The 8,048-nt window shown below is 30.9% G+C and overlaps 1 protein-coding gene across 3 annotated transcripts in view; it reads right to left on the reverse strand.

Annotated features, from left to right (window-relative positions):
• The window catches only part of PTPRD (protein tyrosine phosphatase receptor type D), a 1,813,832-nt gene that overhangs the window by 1,719,430 nt on the left and 86,354 nt on the right, over window positions 1-8,048 (reverse strand). The gene's annotated exons all lie outside the window — the stretch shown is intronic.

Genomic DNA, 8,048 nt, shown 5'->3' on the forward strand with positions numbered 1-8,048 from the left:
AGGAGTATATCTTTGTTAGATATATAAAATAAGTCATGATGGATACTAAATGTAGAATAAACATAAATTTTTATCCTAAATTATGATAAAGTTATGATGAGAGAAGTGTTGAATTATACTGAGATGTTTTTGAAAATTAATATGACATTGATTTTTATTTTTCTTCTTATTTTTCAATCAAACAATATTTTTAATTATTCCCTAATATTTACTAGTTAATGCATCTAAATTATATTGCATCTTAGAAATAATAGCAGTGAAATTATCAAAAGTGATTAATAGATAACATAATCTATATCCATATATTAGATAATATATTATTTAGTGAAGAAATTATATATTGACAAGTATATAGTAAATTTGTTTTATATATACAGATATTCATACTAAATTTTGTGTGAAGCTCTGCTGCATGGAATATTAGTCAATGAGTCCTATATTTAGCCTTTAGTTATTTCTTTCACTATCTACAGAAAAGTGCTGTTTGAGATCTCAGCACCTTCAGATCTCAATGCTAAAGAATAAAAACAACATTAACTTTGAGTTGGGAATAGGTAGTGAAAGATACTTCCACGATGAATATGTCTTTCTTTTCCTAACACAGTGCAGTGTCCCTATCCTCCTCCTCTCCCAACATCTGCCTCTCTCAAGACATTCTATTTCTTTTACTGACTACCATTATCATGATAGTTGTTGGTGTAGTTATTTCTCTAACTACACACACCAATCTTTTTGGTAAGCTTCATATCATGAGTTGGTCCTTTCAAATCTCATTTTTATTGTCGCTGGGTATTATTACTACACTATCTGTTATTTTCCTTAAATCCCACAGATGAGTTAGACTATTCTGTGTCTATCTCTCTCCCTATGACTCACAATGGAATACTATGCAGCTGTCAGAAAAATGAAGTCATCAAATTTTTCTATACATGAATGGAAGTAGATATTACTATGCTGAGTGTAATATCAAGAAATATAATGTTCCTTAAATATATTTCATGTTCTCAAACTGTTCTATAAATGGGAAAGCTGGCTCTTAGACAGTATGTAATAATTTAATGTCACATTGAGTTTTATTAGATGCAATACTCATAAGAATTACCTTAGTTTTCTCTCTATCTGATTTGTCTCATAAATTCAAAAATCTATATAAAAACACAGTACATATTATCAAAAAGGATATGAATATACATCGTATTTACTAACAAATATTTAAACTATTATTGGAATCCAAATTATAACAAGATGAATCGTTCCTTTAACATTTATTAGTTTTCTAAATATGTTGGGAAATACATTTAAGTATTCCTGTTAAAACATTTTTATATTTTCTTGGATAAGAATTTCAAATAAATTGTAGGGACCTGTGAGGTGGCTCTAGATGTAAGGTATCTGCCTTGCAAGCGCTAGCCAAGGAAGGACTGTGGTTCGATCCCCCGGCGCCCCATATGGTCCCCCCAAGCCAGGGGCAATTTCTGAGCGCTTAGCAGGGAGTAACCCCTGAGCATCAAATGGATGTGGCCTCCCAAAAAACCAAAAAAATTTAAATTTTATAGAACACTATACTTTTTTATATTATAAAAAGACTTATTTTTCTGCTAAAGTAGCTACTGGACTGTGTTCAATGCATATCTATATACATATAATCATATTTAATTTAACACATATATTATGTGGAAGGTAATATACTTATTCTTAAATATTTAAAAGCACCAAAATTCTATCTAAAATCGACTTATATAAGACAATTAGTGAAATTTTGGAAAAGTGCTCTGTAAATCATTGGATCCCTCAATTCAGCTCAGCCTTCATTATTGAAAAACAGAATTCAATGTAGGATGTATAGTTATTAACCAAAGTTAGTAATCAGGTGGCGGAAGTAAAAAAGATGAGTCGACATTGGACTTAAAAAATAGATTGCAGGTATTAGTATTAATTTTTAAAGCAATATGGCTGTTATAATGATACATCATCATGAAGGGAAACATTTATAGTAACATAGCTAGAATTATCCCACTATTTATTTTGGTGCTGTTCCCAGATTGTTTTATTTGCTGTGCTAGTTCAGTGTTCCTCAGTGGAGTGTTTACATACCAGGTGATGAGTTGAATAGTCCAAATGATATGAAGGAAAATTGAGGTTTTGCTTATATATCTTTTTCATTATTCTACATTTGTGTGAGATTTAATATACCACCATAGTTATGTTAAATCTTATAAATAGTAAAATTATAGGTATTATGTTCATAGACTATGTGAAACTATATATGATCAAATTATTCAGATATCACTAAATTATCAAGCATGGGCTACTAAACTTTGGTCAGTAAAACAGTGTTGTCTATAGTTCTTTTCTAAAAAGCGTTTCATATGATTACAGTTGTTTGCCAATTAATACAGTTTAATATATCTATTAGTAAGTTGTCATTATGATGGCAGATTTAAGTTGTAGCAACAAAATCTTGTAGCTTGCAAAACCTAAAATATTTAATCTCCAACCATTTACATACATTCCATTTTCTAGTAAAATAAGTACAAAAATTCAGGTCAGAGATGTTTGTGAATAAAGGGGGTTATTATCATTTAAGGACATGGCTCTAGCATTTATAAATAGTTGTTACACTTTAGAATTTTCTCAGCTAACAGAAAAAGGTGCAAAGGTGGCATGTATCACTTCTTTTTTATAAACTATAAATGCTAAGTATACTTTATATCTGTTTCCTCAAATTAGGCTTTTCTATTTACTAAAGAAAGTAAAATGACCTTGCCAAAGTTACTTACATACTCAACATATTTTAACATATTAAAAATAAAAGAGAACTTTAATATCTTATATGGCACTCTAAGATTATTGTGCCTATGTGGCTATAGAAAATAAGTTCTTAGTAAAGAAAAAACATTCTGTTCCCACACATTTTATTGGATATACTTTAGTTTGACTTATACAAAGAAATTGTAATATATAAATAGTCAACTTTACATATCTTAAAACGTGTGTTATAGGGGCCGGGTAGGTGGCGCTGGAGGTAAGGTGTCTGCCTTGCAAGCGCTAGCCAAGGAAGGACCGCGGTTCGATCCCCCGGCGTCCCATATGGTCCCCCCCCCAAGCCAGGGGCGATTTCTGAGCACATAGCCAGGAGTAACCCCTGAGCGTCAAATGGGTGTGGCCCCCCCCCCCAAAAAAAAACGTGTGTTATAGAATTATGCATCAAAATATAAATAAAACAATATGAGATAAAATGAGTCTTATTACAGAGTTTTGTGGTTTTCAAGCCACACACCACCAGTGCACAGAAATGACTCCAGGCTCTATTCTCAGGGTTCACTACTAGTGAGGGTCAGAGAACCAGAGTGATACCATATTAGATTTAGTTGGGCCATATGAAAGGAAAGTGCTCTGTCTGCTGTACTATTTCTCTGACTTACCAAGTAATCTTAAAAATAAATAAGGATAGAAACAAATTTAAACTTTGACATATTTAATGGGAATACTTTTGTTTGTTTGGAGCTACACTGACTATACTCCTGACTTGTGCTCAGGGAATGTTCCATAGTCTTGTTGGGGATTGAGCCTAGGTCAGCGATATATAAGGTGAAGCCTTTTCCTGTTATACTTTTTCTCTGGCCAATGTTTTCGCTGCCAAGTGACAAAATTTTGCTGAGATTTTTGAGAAGTGATACAGTTTAATCATGAGAACCAGAGACTGAGAATATAGGTGTAACTTTAACAGAAGAAAAGTTAACAGTAGCTCATCATTTTAATTAGAGACAAAACTGTGAATATTTATAAATATGATTCCTCTAGGTTTACTTGTTTTGTTTCAGCTATGTGCTTATAAAGGGTTTTGGATTGTTAAACTTCAGGACATGGATTTATACATTTAGAGTCAAATATATCTATACATATATATATATATATGTCAAGAAAATATCAGGTTCTCAATAAATGTATATGATTTAATTAAAAATAAAATTAACTGTATAAACATAACTTGAGTAAGCAAGAATGAACAAAATAAATAGCAAGAATGAACGAAAAAAATTCCCATTATCTACCACATGTTATCAGAATGGATAGTTACATTATAGATTTCCTAATACTTCTATTTTAATTTTAAGTGTCATATGGTCATATGATCTAAATAAATTTCTATATCTATATTTTATGCAACTCATAAATTCCTGTGAAAAAATTCAATATCTATTTTTAAAGAGAGAGCAACTGGAACACTTAAGATAGAACAAGGAATTTTCAGAATTTTCAAGATTTTAATTGGTAAATTAAAATAGATTCCTGGGGAACATGTCTTGTAAGTATACAGCACTATATAGCTATTATTTTATAGCTTGATTAACTTAGTTAATGTAGTTGTATCTTATTAACTCTATGCATAACTTTAAACAAACCACTCATATATTGAAGAATGCTTTCATCTATAACTATTAACAGGTAATTCTGAAAAATCTATTTAGAAACATTTTCAAGGATTGCTTTTATAACAAAAATATAACTTAGAAAGTAGAAATGTCCTATTTTCCATAGTTTAAAATATTTATTCACAATAAATTGCAGATAGTCTTTGCCAAAGAGGTTGAGGCAAGGAATATTAATGAATGAAATTGACATCTGACTCAATGAGAGTCCTTCTGGAAGAATTTTTAAAATCTTAAGATTATCTTACCTGAAAGTATAAAATTAAGCTAAATTAGTGCCAAATTCATCTAACATAGTAGTGTATTTCAAATATTAAATGTCTAATTACACTTTTTATGACATGCTATATTGAGTCAGATTCAAGTAAGGAAATTAAAGGGGGAATATATTGTATAGATGATAGGAAGGAAATTTTCAGCAATAAAGCATAAAATAAATTACATGAAAACAAATATAGAATGTTAAGAAAGTTCAAAGCCAGTGAAAAATTATATCTTTAGAGAAAAAATATTTATATAAATGTGGTAATTATTAAAAGATATAAATTTAAATACATTAACAATTCAATAAAAATATATTTTAAAATTTAACAAAAATTAAATAAAAAATTAAAAGACATAAATAATCACTGAAGTAATTCCTTTCCACTGTGGAGGCAGAACATCTCAAATATTTAGGAGAGTGTGGCAGAAGCTACAAGTTGATGATCTTCAATGCTAGAAAAAGGGAGGAAAAGGTTAACTATAAATTAATCTAGATATCTTTAGAAAAAATATTGCTAATGTATAATAATTATCTGCAAATTTCTAATTTTTAGAAATTACTAGTTAATAGAAAGATTTGCCATCAGGAAAGACATTTGTTTATAAATTTAGCCACACTCTCTTCTCCTCCAAATAATCACTGAAGATCCATCTTTGCAGCCATCTATAAAGAATACAGAGAGATATTCCAGTCTTGGTACCCAGTAACGCTTACATGCAAATTTGATGTTCATGTATTTTTCAAATTATACTAAGTTTTTAAAGCATTTAAAGTTCAAGATAACAGATTGACTGGATGTAATTCTGGTGTTGTGTACATGCTTTCCAGGTGTGAGGCCCTGGGTTTGATTCACAGAACCACAAAAATAAAATAGTAAAATTAAAACAGAGCAAGGTTCTTTTTTTTAATTTCATCTTTATAATAAAATAAGTAAAGTAGACAGAAAGGGAAGAACAAATACTAGATAAGTACAGGATGTTTTCACTCATTTGGGGAATGGAAAAAGACAAGACAAGAAAATAGATAGTCTCAAAGGTGATAAAAAAAAAAGTTTAAAAAAAATAAAAGAAAATAGATAGTATATGATAATGACATAATTTTGTTGCCAATTACTAAACTGATTACAAACAAAGGGGGGAAGTGAACTATTGGTGCTCTACAGACAGTCATGAGGGATCATGGACACTTTGGAGGTAGTGGTACAGTAATTTGTATATTAGCACACTAAGCTTTAATACTCTTAGAACCATCTTACCTAAACTGTCATTTCATCCTCACATAAATTAACTACTTAAAACATTCTGGATAATGTGTGATGAGATTTCAATTTAAAATAAATCATTTGGGTAAATTGATTCATGCATGATCACAGAATTATTTGCAAGTACAGGGAGGATGAATCTCAGAAATCAAAATGGCTGAGTAACTAAAGATTTTACATACTTCAGTATCCACATGAAAGGGTCTGACTTTGCAGTTTGAAGACAAATCTTGAAGAGAGATCTTGATGATGTCTTAAAACACATCACCTAATCATCCCTTTTCCAAGGACCAAGTAAACCAAAATGAAAGGAAAAAATAAATGGAAAAGTCTTAGTGCTGACTTTGTTTGGAAATAGAGATAGAATATTAAACAATAAAAGAAAGATATTTTTGATTAACTACAAACTGCCAAATGCATTTGAAGAAAATTGGCCTGTACTCACAGAAGATTAAGAATGTAGAAAATTATGATAATTGTTTGAACTTGAGCAAAAATGGAATTACAAACTCAGATGTGTAAAAAAAGGCAGTGAAAATAATTATGCCATAAAATATAAAATTCCCTGACCTAAATACACCAAATAAATATTAATATACCCAATCATTTAAAAACAGGATTATTGTTCTGAAGGGTTTCAATTTTTAATTATTAAATTGCCAAAAAGCACTGTCTTTTACTTGACTATAAGTAGAAAGAATAAAAATTATACAGACTTATATGTTCCTTCGAAGTATTTAAAATTAAGTCCCCTCTTCTCAAATTCTATGCATGATTTGAAATAAATGAGAAAACAAAACTACATTAACTTTGTACCCCCAAAATGATTACTTTGTCACTTTCACTATAATGGGACACATATGTCATGCATAATAAATTATTAGTATGGTCCATGATGTTTTCCAAATAAATATAATGTATTTTTACTTATGAGTGCCATCTGCAGTATTTCAAGCATGCAAAATATTTTGATTCTTCAGGGAATTTTATGTAATTGATGCTATAGTTTTCAGAATGATTCAAATGACTGACTATGAACTATCTACCAGGCTTTACTTACATTAACTTTGAAAGTTTTATCCCAATTCTCTGCCCAAACTTCTAGAAGTGATCCAATATATTCACTAGTGCCCCCTATAATCTTTCCCAAATTCCTTCCTATTTATAGGAAAACAAACAAAGCAATTTTGCAGATTATCTAGATAATGAGACATAACTTCCCTCTGCCGATACACACAGTATTTTGTCAATTATCAATAATGAAAATGCAAATATATACTGACATTACATAGTAGCTATGTACTCATCACAACTACTCTCTTCTTTCTCTCATCATACTACTACTTCTCCAAACAGGGCCAAATTCTCTTGCCAGGTTTCTGTTCCTGCATCTCGGACTTACCAGAAACATGTGCTGCAGGTGTGGTTATCTTGGAGCAATAAAAGGAGAACTCTTATGGCTGATGGTGAAGCTGAGGCCGCAGGTTGGGAAATAAAACAGCTTTGCCTTTTCACTGAACCAGCTGAGGTACCTGCCTGTAGGTGATGTACATCACACTTTATAAAAGAGGCAGCTCCACGTGATAAAGCTACATCCTGTTCAAGCAGCCCCCAGAGAGAAGTGTCAGAAAACAAAAATCACACAAGGGTAGCAGTAGCCCACGTGATTAACAGTCAGCATTGAGGACTTTTCTCATATGGAAGGACTTGTGAACAAGTCAGATGAGTTGGGATTCCAAATTGAGAGCAGTAGAGGGAGAAAAAGAAATTTAAAGGCCTCTGATAAGCTTACACTCTTATTCAGTCTTCTATTTTTAGACTGAACTCTAAACTAACCTGATGTTAACCCGTGGATTTTGCATCACAATTTCTACAGCAACAGTCAAAGAAGCAAAGATTGTTCAATGTCTTTTTCTGTTATTTTTATATTGACATAAATCTAAAACCATATTCCATTAATTTCACATTTTGACTTCTGTTATGAAGAAAGAGAGAATTATGACTACTTGCTCATATTAATGTTACATATTTAAAAACAAAATTCCATATTATGTTAATGTGCTGACATACGCTCAGATAAACATAAAAT

This window comes from Suncus etruscus, chromosome 1 (assembly GCF_024139225.1).
Source record: "Suncus etruscus isolate mSunEtr1 chromosome 1, mSunEtr1.pri.cur, whole genome shotgun sequence".
In the NCBI taxonomy this organism is placed as follows: Eukaryota; Metazoa; Chordata; class Mammalia; order Eulipotyphla; family Soricidae; genus Suncus; species Suncus etruscus.